The sequence below is a fragment of the Rhipicephalus sanguineus genome, chromosome 1, assembly GCF_013339695.2.
Source record: "Rhipicephalus sanguineus isolate Rsan-2018 chromosome 1, BIME_Rsan_1.4, whole genome shotgun sequence".
Lineage (NCBI taxonomy): Eukaryota > Metazoa > Arthropoda > Arachnida > Ixodida > Ixodidae > Rhipicephalus > Rhipicephalus sanguineus.
In genome coordinates, this window is record NC_051176.1 from 99,415,463 (window position 1) to 99,438,084 (window position 22,622).

A 22,622-nucleotide genomic window follows, 5' to 3' on the forward strand; every position below is an offset into this window, starting at 1 on the left:
GCCTGTGCGTGACGTCGGCGTAGGCTACCGGTACATCAGCTTCGAAAGAGTGAGGTCGAGTGGAGGCTTCGGCGTAAATGTGTGGGGCAGCCGTAGCGATTGATGGGGGCGGTCTTGCGACAACTTGGGCGTAGCTCAAAGGTGCAGGAGCCGGATGGTGCTGGTGGTACTCGGGCATGACCTCCGCGATTTCCTGCTCAATTGCTCGACGGAGGGGAGGCAGAAGGGTGGTCGACGGCTGTTGAGCGTTCGATCGCTTCGCTACAATATATATATATATATATATATATATATATATATATATATATATATATATATATATATATATATATATATATATATATATATATATATATATATATATATATATGGGGCCCAAAGGAAAATAAAAAAGACGAACGGCAATTCTGAGTGTGTACTATACGTCGCAGCGAGCACAACTAGAAAGCTGTTTGATCAGCCACAGGCCCACAGCACTATGCCCCAACGAACAGCACTCAGTCAGCTAGTTGGTGTCCTATTATAAATGTGACTGCAGCGTATATGTAAAGACCGACGAAGACCGGCAGGCAGACCGTCGTTCTGTTGTCTTTACATGCGCTGCAGTCGAAATTTGTGATTTGAGATAGCACTTGCTGGTCGCGGCCGCGTCGGCGTTGAGGCAAGGGTAGGCCCCGCGCTCCGTCTTCCCACAATGCCTTTCGCCTCCCCTGAGGGAGAATGAGCAGCGCTGCGATTCCTGGAAAGGTTCATTAAGCCGTCAGGGAGTAGTGTATATTAGGCTGTCTAAGCCGATGATTTATTCAATTTTATAGCATTCCACCATTCCGCAATAAAGCATCGTCAGTCTCGGGTCATTGAATGCTTGAATGAAATCGGAATTTTAATCAAAGGTTAAACGTACAGTTGTAGCTCGTCGAACTGTGGCATCGTAGTTGAGCAACGAATAATTGAGTGTAGCGCCAAAGGAAATTAAACTCAACCCATCATTGAAGCCGGAATGCGTTTTAGAATTCAGTAAAAGCAGGATTCCAACGTTTTCCACATCGATGTTTCCAGGCCAAGCCTTACTCTCGTACATTTGGTTGCAGAAAATACGAGTCAGTTCATTACAGTAATGCATGACGGTGACGTTTTACCCACGCGCTTCTGGACATTTAGTAGGTCAGCAATTTTCACTGCAGTATAAGATCCACATATAAGGAACCCGAACAAAGAATTCTGAACTCGTCAAGATCTCACAGCGAGGCTTAAGTACTTGACGTCATAGGAGTTCGATTGCGCCATCACGTTGATGTGTCGCATCGAGGAGAAGGTGAGCTCTGCCATTTCTGACAGGCAAGCGTACAAGAGAGAAATCCTGCCTAATGAAAGTGCCTTAGAATGGCAGAGAAACGCTGATATTGGTTTTCTATAGACAACAAACTTTTTGGGTTGGTTCGGTCATCAGCTTCGCATTAACTTTCGCGTGAAATAGTTAAAAAAAAGATAGCATACCAAACGAAATTGAGCATCGCGCCTGTTATATTTTTATTTCATGCCTTAGTTTAATGATAACGATTTTTAGTTACGCCAAGCTACCTCCGAGCTAGGCAAGGTTATATTTCTACATTATCGCATGTGGATTTAAGTAATAGAACTTTCCAAATCTCAGAAAACCACTGTTAAGTAATTGACACTTGGAAGCTGTCATTCTGGTACGTCTTATTGACTCGAAGCCCAGGTAAAAAACAGCAAAACAGTTTGAAGCGACCCCATAAAGGAGGTTAGAAGAGTCTAGAGTAGTACATCTTGCTTCTGGAAATTTCAGCGTATGCTTTCGAAAGAAGACTCAGCTGGTACATTGAACTAGCGTGCAACAGCCGTAACGCGCCTTTACTTTTTAAGGCGAAAGCCATAACTGATTTGTGGCGTGATGGCCTCGAGGAAAACACGACAGGCGAAAAAAGTGCTACAAAAACCCATGTGACCTATATCATCAATGACGCCATGCTGTGACGTCACAGGTCGCCAGTGTTTGCGAATAGGATTGTAATCTGAGCAAGTTGATAATGAATCATAAAAAAACACATGCAAATAGCGCTCTCCAAACGAAGACGAAGGGAGACGTGGACACAACACGAGCGCTGACTTCCACCTGTACGTCTTATTGGCAGAAAAAGTTAAAATACGCTAATTTGCGCATGCCCCTTAGTACAAAGAACATCTCATGACAAGCACTCGTGGTTAGATAAAGTTAAACCAGACAACTACTCTTGAGCGTGGCTATCAATTCTTTCCGTTATCTAATAATTATTGGCCTTTTACGTCCCAAAACCACGGTTTGATTATGAGGTACGCCGTAGTGGAACGCTCCGGAAATTTCGACCCCTTGGGGTTCTTCAGCGTGCACCTAAATCTAAGTACACGGGGTCCTAGCATTTCTGGAGTCGATGCCGCGACCTTCGAAACCACGTGGCTCAATCCCGCGACCTTCGGGTCAGCAGTCGAGTACCATAACCACTATACCACCGTCTAGACACTAGACAAAAGTCTAAAAAGACAACTTCTCTATCCCGGAGAGTGATCGAAAGTGGACTAACACAATTACGACCTGATGTTTGTATTCCGCCACCTACAGAATACAAAAAGCGGGAGTTGAGCTTTGCATGAATGCGCCCCATTTCAAGGCATGACAAGCATACGTTTAAGCAAACTGCGTTGCGTCTGCCTTGGCTAGGGTTTTTTAATTGAAATATTATTTTTTGATCGACTTCGGCTTAGTGCAATCATCATTGAAGAAACACAGGTTCTTATGAAAGAAAACGAGAAAATAAAAAAGAAACATATCAATTCCTTAGAGGGATCCTGTCGGGACTGAGTAATTGCTCTAACTTTCGGAAGGCTGAAGAAACCTTTCAACACGTTTAATGAGCGTCACGTTATCATGAGCCGTCATTGTTATAGGTCACTGCGCGCGCAGCAATTCGCGCAGGGAGGATAGGTGTAAGATATCTTGCAATCAACAAATATGTTACATCCGCGAAACTATTCCCGATAGATGTGGTCCCAGTAAAGTATGGCAAAGTGCTTGTTGGTTTCTTGAATGTTTTTTTTTTTTTCGTTCTTCCAACAGAGGAATGTATCCCATGAAGGAACGCCGCGCGGTAAAAACAGACTTAATTCTGTACTGTGAGAAAATGGCGGCAGCTTGCCGCAAGGCCTCCTCTGTGTGTACGACAAATGTTTCATTTATTTCATATACTCCATTCCTAACTTAAACTGCGTATATACCTATATACGCAACTTATTTTCCGTTTGCATAAACTCCAAGTGTTAGGACCAAACACTTACTGCACTATATATCAGTCTTACTACCAATATATCAGTCTGGACTTCTTCCAGAGAAGCGGTTGCACATCCATCGGGCGTGCAATCTGACGCAGTATTACAGGTACACGAGGGCGACGCGTATTTTCTCGTCAGACTCCCTGCACTACCAGAAATTGGATGCGTCATTTCTTGTTAGAGAGCTCGGGCAGTCGCTTCTCCGAAACCATGCATCACGAGTCTGTAGCGGGCTGCTCCGCTATTGCTTGTCGTCTATTCTTGTTCCGTAAGACGTTCTATATATTTCGAACTTACTCAGCATTTCCGTTTCTGAGGCGAACGACTCCCGAGTACGGCTTATGGCGGCTTTTAAAAGGCCATGGGTTATACTTAAGCTTTTTGTGATATTTACTTTATGCATTTACGTTATGCAGTTTTGACGCAACAAAACTTATAGGTAAATGGTTAACTGCTGCCCAAACGAAGAGGATGAAAGGAGGATGTTTCGGATACAGTGTATCACTTATGTGAATAGGGAAAGTGCGCGTGAAAATCACCGTCCAAGCACTCCTCACAGATAGTGAACCAGTGAATCTGAAACGTGCGGCCCCGGTGCTTATCACTGGCTTAATCCCCACTGTTCATTAAAGTCTTTCTCGAATATTGGTTACGTCTGTCCAGAAATCTTAACTGTTGTTCACCGCCCGTGTGTTGCCTTCTTCACTTTTTGGTGGACCATTGGCGAGTAGGGCTTGCCAAATTTCTGTAGCACATACCCGTTCATGATGATGATAGGTTTTTGCGTGCATCGGACCGCCGGATTTTCCCTTCGCTTTGACATACGAAGCTTCGCTTGAGAAACACAACAGTAAATTTCAATGTGATTATCATCGTTCGGCTATGTTTCGCGCATGCTTTTGTTTCCTGCCACCATCTAACCGGAATACGTTACAGAAGACACAAGATTTATTGCATATTTTCCTGGTGCATGGTGTCCAAAATAAACTCGAAACATTCGCGGAGAGATGCCTATTATGGACAGCACTACTTGATGAGGTCCCAAGCGTTGTCACTTAGCGGCCTCAGTTGTGCTATATAGCTGATCTCAAGAGATAATCCTTGCGGTGCGAGATCCTACGTCAGTGACTCACCTAGAGCAGAAGGTTAATGTAATGGTAACAGGATAAAATACTACGACAGAACCGCCCGGTTGGCATCCAGGGTGAGCCCCTCACCTCGCTGGACGGCTCCATAGCGTCGCCGTCATCACCGACACAACCAAAGCAAGGTGCATTTCTCTTTTGTGTAACGTTATGGCCCCTTGAATAAAGCAATACCTCGGTTATTCGTTTTGCGAAAAGCAATGAGCGTCGCTTTAACGCTTACGTAAGCAATTGAGCTTCGATACTGTTGAACTGAGGATAGGCTCGGCCGGCCGTTAAAGTATCACAATCAACGACGTCGTAAATGTCGATCCATTTTCCCCTTTTTTCGAATAATAATGTTATAGGACGGGACAAAGTGTCAAGTGTAGTAAGAAAGCATCGCATCCTATAGGATGCGATGCTTTCTTGCTACACTTGACACTATATTAGCGCCGATAACTCTTTGCGCTGGCAACAACGTACGCAAATGTCTTCGTGCTGCAGGGCTACAGTACTGATCCAAGTGCACGACTGGGCAAGTTGGTGATTCATGATCTAGGTATACTGCGCGGAATGAAACAAGGACTACAAGGCGATGGGGACAAGCGCAGACTACGAACTGAAGGTTTATTCTTCACAGATCATATATACATGAATTATGACATGACTTAATGAGCGCCTACGTGCACACGTACGTAATGTACGCAGCGGCAATGAAGGTTTCTTGGCACAGCATGTCAGTAGGTGAAATTGCCATGCGCAATTTGAAAGCACAGTTGTAATGCTTAAACACAAAGATGATCTTACCCGTCTAAATATTGAAACGGAGAAAATGGCGCCGGAACTAGACGCCTGTTTCAGCAAACCGACTATTGCTCTCTTGGATAAGTAGCTACAGTTCCTAGCGAACGGCAAGCGGCAATGAGACTTCCTATTTGCGCTGTGCATTGGGTCTGCAAGGTTTATTATTTTGTTTTTAAACCGCTAACTTATCTTGTTCTCTGTCGTTTCCTGTTATAAGTCATATATACATGGTCTGAGTGAAGAATAAAACTTCCGTTGATAGTCTGCGCTTGTCCCCGTCTGCTTGTCGTCCTTGTTTTGTTCCGCGCAGTATACCTGGATTAGGGATACAGACGTAGTTAAGATACCAGCGCCGAAAGGCCAGCGCGGAGGTTAAGTTACCGGCGACGCGACAGTGCATCCGTGGCAACCGAGCTTATTTACCCCATTAGCTTCATCTCTCTGAGGCCGTCCGAAGAATAGCTCACATATAAGGAAGATCTCGCCGTTCGCGAGGAAAATCAGCCATTGGCCGTCTATGCCTGCGAACGGTGAATAGTGAGGCGAGATGTCACACCGGTGGGCTCGATCGCTAAAGAGCGCTGTTTTCAGTAAGTCCTAACTGTATTTCTTGAGTAAGGTTCGTAATGAGGAATATGAAAGCAGTTGCTTGAAGTGTGTTACATTGTTCTTCTTCATTAAATGTAAAAGATAAGTTTGAAAACGTGTGGTGCTGGCTATCATAATCATAGCTTCGAGAGTAAACACAACAACAACAGCTATACTAGAAGAGAAACTTGGGCTAGTTGGTGATTCATCATTGTGAAGGAAAAAACAGCGCTACAAATGGACGAGGACTAAGGAAGAATACACGACACAGGCGCTGAACTCGCAACTGAACTTTTATTGGAAAACACACGCACACATATATACAGCAGCTGACTCGGTCACATGACCCTCCATATCGTCTGCGCAGTAGAGCAAACCAGATCTACATAACTAACAACTCATGACGAATCTATACATTTGTAAGAACACCCGATAAAAAAAGAAAAAAAGGCAACAACAACCCATCTCTATTCTTCCTTAGTCCTCGTCCATTTGTAGCGCTGTTTTTTTCCTTCACAACAACAGCTATATAACAAGAGGGTAATAAAAGTTCGGTAGATCCCACGCTTTGTGGGATTCAGTTTCATGCCAAGCAGTCAGCGAGTGTATAGTTTTATGCTGCAGTTTTTGGCTTTGAGCCAAGAGTTACGAGGTGGATCGACGTGTTCTTGTAAGTGCAGTAGTAGTGTACACATCATGGACTTACCAAACACGTCAACAACAGTGGCATTTAAAGGGTAACTTTTTGTCTGACGTTACGTCAGAACTCACGTTAGAGCCCATACGTCAGTATTATCGAAACGAAGTACACTTTACGGTGCGATGTTGTGAATATCACACGTAACTTTCGTTAGCCTATTCCTCCGGGGTCGAGCAACGCTTGAATATAGCTTGCTGAATCATAGGAATACAAATGTAATGTTTATTAGACTGCCATAAAAGCGGAGCAAACACTGGAACCACCGACTTTAATCTGACATGACGCCTATAGCGTAGGAGTACATCCTATGTAATGTTTATTGCTTTGTTATAAAATAGATAGCCAGAACCACAACCGTAATTGACTTTGCACCGACATTACGCCTGCATAGGGTGTTTTTCCAAAGCAGTTTCTAAACCTGGCGCGGCTCTGTAGTACGATACCTGACTGCCACCCAGAATGCTTGGGTTCGATTCCTGCTGGGATCCTAATTTTTATTCTTTGCATTAGTCGGGTCAACGCTGCCAGTGTCGGAATCCTTAACGCTCTAGGATTTATATTACCAATGTCTGCTCCCTCCGTTCCTGGGTAAAGCTAAACTGTCGGTCACCTGTGGCGCATACTCGTACACCGCAACCCGTGGTAAACGGGTATGTGCCACACGTGTCTGGACGAAAGGGTTTGACGACGTACGCGACAGGATTTTCACGTTATTCATGTCGTGACCAGACAGCCATATGCGTCAAATCCTCTTACCCTCCACTGCTAGTTTTGGTCTACGCAAAGTTAAGGAGGCAATCACGAGAGCACCCAGACGTAGGCGGCTAGATGGATAGATACGTAGAAAGAAACGCTCAAAGTGCCTTGGGTTCGCTAAGAAATGCTTCGCATTAAAAATACCGTTGAAGGCAACATCTACAGAAGAGCGCACAGGAACAAAATAATTCACATTGCCGATCTTGTCAAAACTTTCCTGTTTCCATACATTTATTTCAGCATAAAAAAATTCAGCTTCGGGCCGTCCTTTATACATTGAAACCTTAATATGCCCTTTCATTGAAGTACGCCGGAACAACCGGTACACCGTTCGACAAAATTGAAAATGTCTATCTTTACAGAGGACGTCGCGATTGTTTTGAATAACTTTGAAGACAGGTCTTCTAACATCGCCTGATCCTCATCCTGGTGGCTGAAGACCACTCAAGCAAGAAAGCATTCCATTTACTTGAAATGCCCGACTAAAAAGAGCGGCAGCCGCGCGATGTACTATTTCAGGGGCGTAGCCAAGGGGAGGGTTGGGGGGGTTCAAACCCCCCCCCCCCCGAAATTTTTCAGTTTTGCTTGCGTATATATACACGCACACATACAAACGCACGCACGTACATACATAAAGTATGGTTGAACCCCCCCCTCCCCCGAAAAAAATTTCTGGCTACGCCCCTGTACTATTTCTCATATGCTTTGTTGTGGACGTATATGAAGCTGATGCGATTGGGAAAGTTTGCCCATACGCTGTTTCCTTTCGACTGCAAGCGTGTATAGCACGAAAATGCTGAGAAGCAGACAGTGCTATGCTCATATTTAATGTGGAACGAAGGAGCGCTAAATAAACAGGGACGCAGACAAGAGACACACAGGACAGGCACTCATTTGTTCCACATCAAGTACGAACCAACTTCCCCAAACACATGTCTTATTATGCTGACGTACTTGCCGAAGATCACGTCATCATCTTTGGCCGTTATGCTGATGTCTCGGTGGCTTCTTTAACAATAGTTGACAATTGACTGCAAATCTGCGTGCGCGGTTGTGTCAGAGCCTATGTTGTATATAGCGACCCACGTTGGTATTGAAAATTGCCCTTCTGCAGAGGCCTCGCTGGCATCGCCATACTATTCGCTTTTGGAAAGTCACGTCTGTAGGTGTGCACTGACTGTTCCTGCGCTCCAATGAATTAACTACAACAATATTTATGCATAACAGCAAACAGCTGGTATCTGAGTAGGCGGGCACCAGTCATCACGTGATCGTACCCGATGACCTTCAAGGCTGGTGCAAGAGCATTCGTCGGGACATCGAGACGGCCACCAAGATAGTCAAGACAGACCTCAACATCAAAAAGATGGATAGCAGATTGGCGCACCTGTTGGAGGCCAAAGAATCTATCGCTCGACGCTGGCAGGAGCAAAGACACAACCGGAGACTCCGTAAAAGGATATCCACCCTAAACAAAAAAATCGAGGCGCACTGCGACACCCTTTGCAAACAACAATGGGACGAGCTGTGCGAATCGATTGACGGCCAACTCCGAAACGGGAAAGCGTTGAACTTCATTAAACACCTCCTGGACGAGAAAGGATCGAGATCCAATCAAAATCATAACCTAGCCCGAGCGCTTCACGAAGCATGCAGAAACCAACCGGTGGAAGAAGTCATTGACCAACTGGTATCCAAGTATATGCCAATCGAAGAAGAAGGGGATAGGGTGGTCTTCCCCGAGTACGGAGGACCACCGCTACCCGAAATGGACGAAGCTTTCACGGTAGCCGATATCAGACGCGTCGTCCAAGCACTCAACCGAAAATCAGCACCGGGGCCGGACGGGATCTCAAACAGAACCTTAAGAAATCTCGACGACACATCTATCGAACGGCTCACCGACTTTGTCAACGAAGCGTGGAGCAGGGGCCACGTGCCGGAAGAATGGAAGACTGCCAACACGGTGCTTATTCCAAAACGCGGCAAAGCTCCCAGCATCGACAACATGCGACCGATCGCTCTCACGTCGTGCGTGGGAAAAGTGGCAGAACACGCGATCCTGAACAGGCTAAACGACTACCTCGAAGACAACAATGTTTACACATACAACATGGTCGGCTTCAGAGCCGGCCTCTCAACGCAAGATGCGATGAAACCCATCAAGCACGAAATTCTGGACGGATATTCCAGGGACACCAAGGCCATCCTCGGTCTGGACCTAGAAAAAGCTTTCGACAACGTCAAGCACGAATTCATCTTAGCGACGATCGAAAGTCTCGGGTTGGGACGCAGATTCTACGACTACGTCAGGTCCTTCCTGTCGGGGCGAAAAGCAAAACTACGCATCGGAGACCTGCACACGGAAGAGGTCACATTGGGACACCGAGGGACGCCTCAAGGCGCCGTCATCTCCCCAGTACTCTTCAACCTGTGCATGATCGGCCTCTCCAAGAAACTCGCCAACATCGACAGCATCAAGCACACCATATACGCCGATGACGTCACAATCTGGTGCGCCAGCGCCAGCGAAGGCAAAGTACAAGACGCCCTACAAGAAGCCATCGACACGATAGAATTGTACCTCCGGCCGACGGGTCTGAGGTGCTCGCCCACAAAATCAGAACTGCTGCTATACAGGAAAGAGCGAGGAGCGAGACCCAAGGGTTGGAAGCCGGTGGAAGAAAGCGACATTCGCCTTCACGCGAGCGACGGAGCCGAAATTCCGAGGGTCAACAACATCAGAATCCTCGGCTTCTTCATCGAATCCGGTGGCGGCAACGGCACCGCCTTAAAAAAATTGCCGCCAAGACTGACAATGCTTTTCGTTTGATCAAGAGAATCTCCGGCAGGCATCGAGGACTTAAAGAAGACAATCTGCTAAGGTTAGTAAACGCTTTCGCTCTTTGCCACCTGTCCTATGCGGTGTCAATGCACAACTGGCTAAAGTCGGAGTGGACCAAACTCGACGCCATCGTAAAGAAAACGGTCAAGAAGGCTCTAGGTCTATCGATCCGAACCAGGACTGAAAACCTCCTCAAGCTCGGAGTGCACAACTCGGCGGCCGAGATCGCCGAAGCTCAAGAACGATCGCAACTGGCAAGACTATCTGGCACAACGACCGGCCGAAGAATCCTCGCCGAATTAGGATTAAACCCCACCAGCGATTCCGGCGGCGACGACTATGCAAGAATACCGAAAGCGGCGCTGGAAGAAATCACGGTCGCCCCGATCCCACGCAACATCCATCCTGTCCACAACGAAGGGCGAAGAACGTCGAGGGCCAAGTCCCTACTGAAACAACTGGGCAAGAACGGCGCACCCGCACGCTTCGTCGACGCGGCCGCGCACAAGGACGGCAAGAAATACGCAGTCGCAGTCGTAAATCCACTCGGATCGGTAACCAACTGCGCCACTGTCATAACCTCGAAACCAGAAATTGCAGAACAAGTCGCCATAGCCCTCGCCCTGATCGACGATCGATGCGGGGAGGTGTACAGTGACTCGAAAACCGCCATCAAGGCATTTCAAAGAGGTCGCATCGCTAAGCAAGCGGCCCGTATTCTTAATCTCCGTGGCAATAGCGTGTTTCACACCTGCACCGTTTACTGGTTCCCCGCACACGTCGGCTCGATCGAGGGAGTTGCCGTCAACCCCAACGAGTCCGCCCACGAAGCGGCGCGCGCGTTAACTGACCGCACCGCTCACCTTACGGGCGACGACTCGACAACCGACTTCGACGGGGCACACAAAGATTCTCCAAGCACGTACAACGAGGTCACCAAATATTATTACATAGCCAGAAGAGAGTTTCCACCTCCTCACCCCAAACTCAATAGAGCTCAGGCGGTCTCGTTACGATTATTGCAGACACACTCGTATCCGTCACTCGCACACCTTAACGAAATCTACCCGCATAAGTACCCTGACGCCTCCTGCACCGCGTGTGGTCAGGAGGTCGCTACCCTAGCTCACATGCTCTTGGAGTGCGGGTCGCTAGGCCCAACCTACAGCAAGCCCAGATGGGAAGCCATGCTGCACAGCCCGAAGCCGCAAGACCAAATCCTGGCCGTCCGATACGCCCGCGACAGGGCCCACAGGCTAGACCTGTCGGTCCCCACGTGGGAATAGCCGGGTGGGCGCGGGGGATGCTCTTCCCCACGTCTGTAACGGACTACAATAAAGTTGTTCTCTCTCTCTCTCACGTGATATTCATTCATATATGCTAGATAAATCACCTACGTGATTTCCATCGAAGAAATGCAGCGATATGCCGCAGTCTAAATGTGAAGCTGTATTTCCCCTGCCATCGCATAGTTGAGAAAGGGAAATCAGTGTTGTAATAAAAGGCTGAAACAACCATCGAATGAGCGCAGTTGCGTAGTACACAGTGCAGTGATGGCTTACGTAACAACAACGCAAGAACCTATAGAGCAGACTTATGCATTTAGATGCGCCTTCAGTGTTAGAGCAAAATATTTGGCATAATTGTTACATAATCATTCGCGCCATGGACTACATTGTTAACCAACAATACCAATGCCTAATTCAGTGAAGTCGCCGTTTGAGCTAGAATTACTTCCCTTGTTCTAGAAAATCTGATGAGAAAAATAATGTCAATACCATTGACATCAGAGAGTTTGGCCTGAATACAAAATCTGGCAGATCCCACGCACTGCGGGAATGGATGTTATGCGAAGCATCCAGAAGCGAGCTGCATACATCGCCTTGTTTGTCTTTGAGGCAAATGAAGTCATTTGTGTCATGACATCTAGTTCACTATATATCGCATGTTTGTTATGCATGTATGCGTGTACTATCTGGTATATACCACAATAATTAAATGCATATACAATGCAAAACCTGTCAGTTATGTTCGTTACGCACTTGTTTAATGCCATAACAATTTTGGCGTGTATCTAGTAAACAAAACAGCCTGAGACACACACCCGCATATCCCACGGGCAGTCGAGCGTCTTCCAGGGGAGTTCTGCCTTGAGCTCCCTCACTTGCCTGGTGTTTCAATGTGTATGTTCGCGGTTACTTACTGTGTTGATTGAGACTGTGAATCGCCTGTGGCACATACCCGCATAACATCAACTGCGGTATGCGGGTATGTGCCACACGTGACTGAGGGAAAACATTTCATGACGTACGCGACAGGCGTTTTGCGTTATTAATGTCATGACCAGTGAATCGTGTTCGTCATACACTGATCCCCTGCTATGCCAATTTTGGTATATTACAAGTTATGGAGACGACCAGGAGAGCGCCCAGACGTAGGCGGCTAGATAGATAGATAGATAGATAGATAGATAGATAGATAGATAGATAGATAGATAGATAGATAGATAGATAGATAGATAGATAGATAGATAGATAGATAGATAATCTCTCTGTTACCAGGCACGTCGACAACACGTACATAGTCTAACGTGGTGCGACGTAACGTGAGCCCTCACGTTAGAGTACGTACGTCAATTATCGAAACTGAGTGCACTTTATGGCGCAATCATGTGAATATCATACGTAACTTTCGTTAATGTATTCCTCCGGAGTGGAGCAATGCTTCAATATAGCTTGGTGAATCATAGCAATAGAGGTGTAATGTTTATTAGACTGCTATAAAAGTGGAGCCGACACTGGACCCCCAGACATTAATCTGATATGACGCCTATACCGTAGGGGTTCATGTCTAGCGCTCATTGCTTTCTTGTAAAATTAGATAGCCAGCACCACAACCGCAATTGACGTTGCACCGACATTACGCCTGCATATGCTACTTTTTCGGACCAGTTTATGACCTGGCGTGGCTCTGTGGTAGAATACCTGACTGACACGAACAATGCTTGGGTTCGATTCCTGCTGGGATCCTAGTTTTTTAGATGCGAAGCATCTTATAGCGGAGTTCAAACCGGTGGTGGTGGTGGTGGTGTGCGGCGTGACCACCCTTACAGCGCATGCGCACACCCTCTCCACAGACCTTCCACTTCCCTCTCCGCTTCCCCTTTCCCCTCTCCCACCTTCCCTCTCCACTTTATCTCTCCCCTCCCTCTCTCCACTCTTCCTCTGAAACGCGGGCCGAAATTCTCTCCTGCACAACGCCGTGATGATCGTCAGCGCATGCGCGTCCCCTGCCCCTCTCTCTCCTTTCCTACGCTGCCCCCCTCTCGCGCGCCTGTCGAGCGCGTTCCCCGCTCGCCCTATGAGAATTAACGGCCAGGCTAGAGGGAAGACAAGACGCGCGTAGCGTTCCTCTTCGCGTTCCACGACGCGAGGTCGGTAGCATGCCCAACGAACGCCAACGGAACGCGATCGTGCAAGTGCTCCGACTTCGCATCGCCTCATGGTCCCCTTTAGCGGGAAATGGTGTAATTTTTATTGCGATAGCAATTATATGGACAGTCTCGGCTGATTTTTGCGGTCCAGCGAGTGGCGTTAGACGGTTACGCTGGTTACGCCACCAACAGTACCGTCTTTCAGCCTGCTAACGGCGAGCTATTTATATACAACATTTCCTTCAACATGCTTTCTTATTCGCCACATAGATGGCGCGATGCGCGCGCGTTGCGCGCTTTAAAGATCATCGCCCCGCTCCTGCGAACGCCGTTGGTCTTCGCCCTACAGGGCGTGGCCGCCTTCGTGCGCTTATCTCGAGGAAAGAAGGGGGCGGTCGGGGGGGGGAGGGTGGAGCGGGCGGTTGTATGTCTTGTGCTTTCCCCGCGATGTCCGCGCTGAAGCCGCAGAGCGTACGAAGGTCACTTCGCAGCGGCCGCGTTTGCGAAAGGAGCGCGCTGGTCAAACAGAAATAAGTAACAACTGTGACAGTTCGTGCTCGTCCTGTGTGTACCTGTTTGTTCGTTTCATGCGTCCTGCTTTATGTTTGAGCAGTGCGCTTCAAGTGTCCAGCTGTGACGCATGATAGTTCGCGCTCGTCTTGTGTGCGTTCTTTTCGTGCGTCCTTTGGGCTGGAGCGACGCGCTGGCAATTTCGAGCTGCTTTCCGTTCTTCGCGTTACATTCCAATTTATTGCTATCGCATTCATTGCTTCGCCATTGCGGCGAAACTGTAACTTTTTTATTCCTTCCATTCGTCGGGAGAACGCTGCCGATGTCGGTTTCTCTCAACGCTCTCAAATTTAAATCACCAGTGTCTGCACTCTCCGTTCCTTGGTAGATATAAACTGTCAGTCACCTGTGGCGCATACCCGCACATGTGTCTGGAGGAAAGGGTTTGACGACGTACGTGACGGGATTTTCACGTTATTCATGTCATGCCCCGACAGTAATATTCGTCAAATCCTCCTTCCCTCCCATCCCAACTTTGGTCTACACCAAGATAAGGAGGCGATCAATAGAGCACCCAGACGTAGGCGGCTAGATAGATATATAGATAGATACGTAGATAGAAACGCTCGAAGTGCCAAAGGTTCGTTAAGAAATGCTTCGCATTTAAAATCATCTATCACACGCATTGAATGCAAGTGACCGTGACTGCATATACTGCAATGTATGCGCATCAAAGACGCGTCGCGACTAACGTTGTAAGCTTTCTACATATTTGAACTTCCACGGTGATGTTTCTGTTGGCGGAAAAATAAATACCGCGCTACTGAACCAAAATGCCCAGCGCCAAACTCGAACCTTAAGAATGCTACTCACGTCTCTTTCGAGTCTGCAGTGACACCTCAGTAGCTTCGCTTTCTTTTTACTTAACGCAAGACCTTACGTGTCTTGAGTGAAGACTAAGCTCCGCAGGGTATGTTTACCGCTATTTTGCCGTGAAAAGCTTTTTTATGTTATTCTGTTGGCCTTCCCAAACATATCCTAAAGTTGACAACTTCAATGCCGTGCAGAGTGCAACACTTGCGAAACTTTAGAATTACAGCAAAAACAATATCACGAAATGTTATTAAATACTCCAGAAACGGACCTGCGTGGCTTGAGTCTTCTGCTCGACGCAGAATTTTTAAGCTGACGTCTTTTTTTAGCACGCATAACCCGAAAGAACATCTGGCAGATCTCTACGAATATTTTCACGGGGTCGTGACGTCGACGAAGGCAGCAGTCGGCGTGTCCAAGATGAAACTCTTTTATTTGGCTGAACTTATGGCCGGGAAACTCAAAGTCAAACTACAGCAATACACACTGTTACACTTACAGCGGCGAACAGAGCGTCGGCCGTCGAAAAAAAAACTGATCATGGCTCGGACGCGCCCCCTTTTTATACATCACGCATCGAACTTTTCCAGCCTTATCACTGGTGGTTGCGCAAGCTCTGGAATAATCTAGACTATTCGCATCCTGCGCGCAGTCTTAACAAAGTGGTCTACTATAATCGCGAAGATTCTCAAACGCTGCGGCGCGGTCTGTGTCGAGCGTTGCTAACCGTAGCATCTCGATGTTCGTATCCGACAGAAGAACCTGTTTTCTCGTAAGCAGTTCGTTGCCAATGTTGAAGAGTCGTTCCACCAAGAGATTGAGGTTATCTGCCGTGTTGTAACTTGTACACAAATAGGAACAAACTCAACCGAGGTCGCACGGGCGAGGGCAGGCTCAGCGGGTGCAACAAGAACGTAGCTGTAAATGTAGCACGCGTATCGTTTATTGCATGACAGACGTTATCGGTGCGGCGGCTGTAGAACTGAACTATAACAAAAATTATAGACCAATAGCCACAGAGATAACTCGCATGTTGGAGGTTTTCCTCCCCACGCGCAGTCATCTAAGGCACCGCCAGGCGCCACTGCGGCACCCGCGTCCACTGCGTTTCGGTCCTCTTCCCCGCCATCCACGCAACCGGGTGTAGAAAGACAAATTTGCGTATAGCTGCCGGCTGCGCATGCACGAGATGCTAAAGAGACGATCGAGCCAGCCGCTAAGTACCACGCGACGAGAAAAAACATTCCCATGAGTTGGGTCGAAGCTTCGCAGTCGGCGAGCGCGCAAACATAAAACGAATAAAACGTCGGAAGCGCATGCTGCACGCGGTAAGGCGTTGACTCCCAAGTGATAGAACCAAAGTGTAACTTCGCCACCGTTACGTTGGTGCCCAAGACCATTCATGCGCAGTGGGAGGCAACCGCGCGGGATTTCGGTGGTTAGCACGGTGGTGCTTCACTCACTTTCTACGGTCTCTAGTGTTGTGATTGGTTCATCTGTCCCATGCGCGTCAAACACCAGGTTCGCGACGATGATTGGCGCCGTTCGAGGACTCCGCGAAACCACGTGCAGGCGCCTCGACTACGGTAAGTCGGCTCCCCCACTTTCCCCTATGCCGACAAGGCCACGGGGACGCGTAGTGACACACACACACACACACACACACACACACACACACACACACACACACACACACACACACACACACACACACACACACACACACACACACACGCACGCACGCACACACACACAAAACTACTTTCGAGTTCACCGAACAAAAAAGTCACCGAGGTAAAAAATTGGCCGCGTATCTGCGTGCTTCGCTGCAAATGTCGTCTAAAGACGATAGAAGAGGCGCTGCGTAAGATATGGACGCCATCTGGCAATACGTCGGGAAACATGAGTGCTGTGTTGCGGGCTGGTAGTCCCGGCGCAGCAGCAGGCGAAGACCGGCGGTGACCAACGCGACCGGTGGGGACGCCAGCCAGCCCGAACACGCGATTTGGCGCGATGCGCTGAAGCAGAAGAAACGTCCGCACTCAACGAGTACTCTCCGCGCACTATTTTATTTACACGTCACCTGCGTAAAACAGGAATGCCAGAGCGGCGCCCCATAGCATTTGTACAGTGCAATACAGAACCGAAACCGAAACACAACAATGAGCTCGTGCAGAGGGCACAGAGGAAGGCAAGTTTCAGCGCAGCTTAAGAAAGTAGGGTCTTTGGAATTAAGTATGTATGCATTTTCTATTAAAGGAACACACCACCTAATACTTACCTAGTGATGTTGCGCCTCAGATATGCGTGATATTTACTTTTTGATCGACAACGTTCACAAGTATGAACAGCCGTACCAGTTCAAGATGGCTGGCCCTCGGGCAAGTGGTTCAACTTTGGCCGAGTGGCTGAATCAAGTGACGTGCCGACAAACAGAAAGACATACATCTGTTTCCTACAAGTCACCAGATCAGTCCCGGGGCCACGTCGCGTTGACGGGTGCAAACCTTTGCCCAACAAGATCCCGTGGCCGCGCCCATCCCCCCTGCGCGTGCGACTACCGCACCTGGGTTTCGGGCCCTCCAGCCCGGAGACCCCCCCCCCCCCCATGCCAGGAGAAGCAAGGGCCCCGGACCACTCCTGCTTCCCCGGAGCTCCCTGCCGCGACCCCTGGTGCCACCTGCTGCTGCGCGGCCCCCTGCCTCGGCTGAGCCGCCTCGTGTTCGAGTGTGCAGCAAGGTCAATCTAAATAGGTCGCGAAAGTCGGAACGAAAAGTGGTCGGAAACCTATTGCGACAAACATCAACACCCGCGTGACGATTAAAGCGCTACTAGGTGAGGGGGGGACAAATAATGAAAACAAAAAATTAATTAAACGTTTATTTTCATTAGTTGTAATTTTATTTTTCACGAATTAAATTAGTAGATTACTTTAATCAAACTTTAGTCTTGGGTATGTGGTTGAGGGGCCAATTTTTTTCGTTTATTTTCAGAAACAGCGTGCACATGCAGGCAGGCTGGTAACATGGGCCAACGGTTTTGCGCATTTTCAGATGCAAATGGCGTCGCTCGTTTTTGCGCAGTAGGTTTGTGCCTGTCGTCCGTAGGTGATTTCCTCGCATAAGCGTTGTTTTCTAGTCGTGGTACTTGGCAGAAGGTAATATAGCCATCGCAGCCATCGGGAACCGTTTCAGTGACTGTGTTTTGCCAGCGCACGGCCGGCGTGCTGTCGCCCTTCGGGACGATGAGTCCGCCACGCTACGCGAAGAAACGCTGCGCTGTCTACGGATGCAAGAGCAACACGTGTGCAAGGTTTGTGTGCACGTTGAATTGTTATGCTACTTCTGATTTCTGTGTTATATATTTTGGAGTAATATCCTGTTCAACTGCAATATTTCGCCAATAAAATACACCTTATTTATCAAATCTGTCTTTTTCGTCTTCCCGTTGTCTTGCAGGCTTCCATTATGGAGCCGTCAGAGTGATAAGAAAAAGAACGTGCAGCTATAAAAAAAAAGTAAGAAGCGGCGCCCTGTCAAAAATTTTCATAATTTCGCGCCCATCGCGTTAAAACGTGACGTCATTTCCGCTTCAGGTTGTGACGTCACCTTTTTCTTTTTTTTTAATTCTGTTTGTCCCCTCCTCACATAGATGGCGACTGTTGCAACAACTAGCCACCGGCTTGACACGTGGGCTTCTACGGAAGTTACGCTACCAGTTTAGATATACCTTGTGTGCAGAGCGATCTGCACGTGACTAGTTCCACCAGCCACGCCCCCCGGGCCCGCCGGCTACCTGCCAGCGCGACACGCGGCAACGCCCACCAGTCATGGCTAACCCAAGCAACCTCCCGGTGAGGGAGAACTGTTTTTTGTTTAACGCCCCCGACGGGGACGTCTCTATAGACGATCTAATAGACGCAGTTGAGGAGACGGCTGGCGACGACAGCGTGCTCGTCTTGCAACAAATGGGGGGCTCAAAGTTCCTCGTGTGCACTAGGAATGCAAACCAGGCTACGAGGTTAATGGTAGCGGAGGGCTTCAAAGTGCACCGCGAGCACGTTGCAGTCGAGGCCCTCGACCCCCCGGTAACTTTTGTTAACGTCTACCGGTTTCCGGCTTATTTGCCAGATGACGTCCTGGTCAACGCCCTCGGGCAATATGGCAAAGTTAAAAGTGTCTCCTTTGCAACTGTTTCAAACCGGCAAAATAAATTAAACGGGGTCAGAGTTGTGAGGATGGAGATGTGTAAGCCAGTTCCCAATTTCACGACCATCGCAGGCCACCGTGTCATGTGTGAATATCGCGGGATGCGCCGCGTGTGCGCTAGGTGCAGCGAACCGGGGCACATGGCCACGGCCTGCTCGGCTGCTTATTGCAAGCGATGCGGGGTATTCGGTCACGACACCGAAGGGTGCACCGAGGAATGCAAACGGTGCGGCGGGCGACATGGCACGCGCGAGTGTTTTCGCAAGCGCTCATACGTCGCTGCAGCGCGAGGCTTCCCGTCAGAGATCAGAAACATCACCAGTACGAGTCAGCCTAGTACCTCCCGGTTGCCTACGGGGGCAGCATCGACGTCGGGGCTCCAAGTGTTGAGGCCAAGGTCACGCCCCCCCACGCCAACGAACGCCCCGGATCACTGGGAGCATGAGGAACCTCGAGAGAGGGAAGACGCACGCGGCGCCTCCACGTCCCCCGCACCCATGGCAGTACCCCCCGACGTTGTCGACGAAACGAGCAACACAAGCTCTGAGGGTGACCAGGGAGAGTCGAGCGGGCTCGAATCCGGCTCCCCGGAATCGTCGAGCGACTCGTGGGACCCGTCACAGACGGAAAGTGCGGAACAAGAAGTACCTGGAACCGCACAGAGCCCTTTCACCGACGAGCCTGCGTTCCCAGGACTCGATGCGGAGAACTTCCCGCCGCTGTTATCCGAGCCCACCTCCTCCCCCCAACCCGGACGAGTTGCCCATCGTGAGCTGCGGCCGTTATGTGTTACCCGACGCCGAACACGGGCCGCCAGACCCGAGCTCCTCCGCTGAGAAGCAACCACCAGGCTCAACTTCACCCGCCCCTGCTCCCGCTAACGCCCCTGCACCGCAGCCCGGGCCCGTTAGACGCGACCGTTCGCGTTCAAGGTCTCCGTTAAGGGGAGGAGATGGGCCAGCTGGAGCGGAGCCGAGCCACCCCTCGAGCCTCGACAACAAACACCGCCGGCCTAAAATGCATGGTCTTAGCAGCGACAGTGACGCCCCTCCCACCACGAAGTCACAGAAACTGGATACGCCCCCTTCGGGGAAAGGGCACACGCCGCCAAGTGCTGGCGGTAAACGTAACTGACACAGACTACAATATTAATGAGAACTAACAGACAATAACGCCAAGGAAAGTATAGGGGGTGTTATCTGTAGTATTTAGAATATAAATGTGAAGAAAGTAAAGTGGACGAAAAGATAACCTGCCACCGGCAGGGACCGAACCTGCGACCTTCGAATAACGCGTCCGATGCTCTACCACTGAGCTACGGCGGCGGTCATCCTCCCGTCCACTTTATGGGGTATATATGTGCATTTAAACCTTGGAGTGTTAGTCAGCGCCAGTCGCAGCCATGGCGGCGAGTGTGGAACATTCTTTTTCTGCCTTTCTGGCGTCACGTAGCACGTGATCTTTTTACGAGCTGGCAGCTCGTAAAAAAAAAAAAAAAAAAAAAAAAAAGATCACGTGCTACGTGACGCCAGAAAGGCAGAAAAAGAATGTTCCACACTCGCCGCCATGGCTGCGACTGGCGCTGACTAACACTCCAAGGTTTAAATGCACATATATACCCCATAAAGTGGACGGGAGGATGACCGCCGCCGTAGCTCAGTGGTAGAGCATCGGACGCGTTATTCGAAGGTCGCAGGTTCGGTCCCTGCCGGTGGCAGGTTATCTTTTCGTCCACTTTACTTTCTTCACATTTATATTCTAAATACTACAGATAACACCCCCTATACTTTCCTTGGCGTTATTGTCTGTTAGTTCTCATTAATATTGTGTCTAACAAAGAAAACGAGCCCTTAAGAGTCATCTTTCCTTGACACAGACTACGTAACACGGCTGGTTACCCTCCCCCCTTTTTCGCCCCCCTCCCTTTGGGTGCCTCATCCTGCCCCCCCCCCTGCTCCTCGGCTGCCAGTCGCGGCTTCTCCCCCCCCCCCTCCGTTACCCATGAGGCGAGCTAGTGTCTACATGCTTTCCCTGCTGCCTGTCGCCCCGCCCGCGCCTTAGTCTTTGGTTTCCCCCTCCCCCCTCCCCCACGTCCCGAGGCACCAAGCCATGTCCTTCCTCAAGTTCGCCACATGGAACGTCCGCGGCTTTCGAGACAGAGCCAAACAGCGAGACATCCTCGCCTTTGCACAGGTGCAGAGTATCGATGTCTTGTTTATTCAGGAAACCAACTTTCGGACCCCGCTAGACGTCTCAAGGTTGCGCCGCGAGTTCCAAGTGGACGCTTTCTTTTCTTTGACAACTGCGAGGGCCTGCGGCGTGGGGGTCATCTTCGTAACGGGCCGCTTCCGACAGAAGGCATTCTGCACCTTCGGCGCAAACGGCAGAATGCTAATGCTCGACATCTACGTTAACGGGAAACGGTTCCGCTTCGTCAATGTTTAAGCCCCGGTAACGAGGACGAACACCAACAACTTCTTCCAGGATTTACATCAGACCCTCTCAGAGCCCATCCCGCACGTGCTACTGGGAGATTTCAATTTCGTGATCGACTCGCAGCGGGACGTGAGGGGCCCAGGCCGAGGCAGGTCAACGTACCAGGCCAAAGAACTCGTAAAGATATTGCGCCACCTTTGCCTGACTGCCGTCTGGCTTCACGTCCACGGCGATCTCTTTGTCCCGACACGCTCCTCTCAGATTTCAGCGAGTAGAATAGATCGGACGTATCTGCCCGACTTTCTCCTCCCCTCGGTAGCAACGTGCGAGGTCATTTCCCCCTCCGCCGACCTTGCAGGTAGATCAGACCACCTACCACTCGCTACTACGCTGAGCGGTTTCCCCGGCACTGCAGTGACGGCCAAGGCTGGCGTCTTGACTCGGCGCTGCTGCAAGACGACGACAGCATCAAGCGTATCAGGGAGCGGCTACAGGAGTCTGTGGCGAACGCCCCGGACATGACCCCGCTTTCCTGGGAGACACTGAAAGAGAAGTGGAGAAGGATCCTCCAAGAAGAAGGCAGGGCCAGAAAGCGCCGCATAACCGCCAAGATGAACGAGATCTTACGCAGAATCCGCATCGTTAAGGGGGCGGAGTCGCTCACGGCTTGCACACGAAGCTACGTCAACTCCCTGGAGGTCGAATACGCCCGCTTACTACAACGGCGCGCGCTTAGACCACCTAAGGAGCGGGACAAGCCAGCCAATCCCATTGTCGCGGACCCCAACGATGCGAACGGGAACGGCAGCGTACGTATCACTCGGGTGAAGCGCCCGGACGGCTCATCTGCAACCGATCCGGACGGAATCAGCTTAGTTTTTCGCGACTATTTCTCTGCCCTATTTCGGGACACTGACCACGGCCGCGGTACAAACGAAAAACGGCTGATAGAAGAGGTCTGTCGGAACCTCGTACGACTGGAGGGGGAGGAGACAGCTTTACTTGGCGGCGAGGC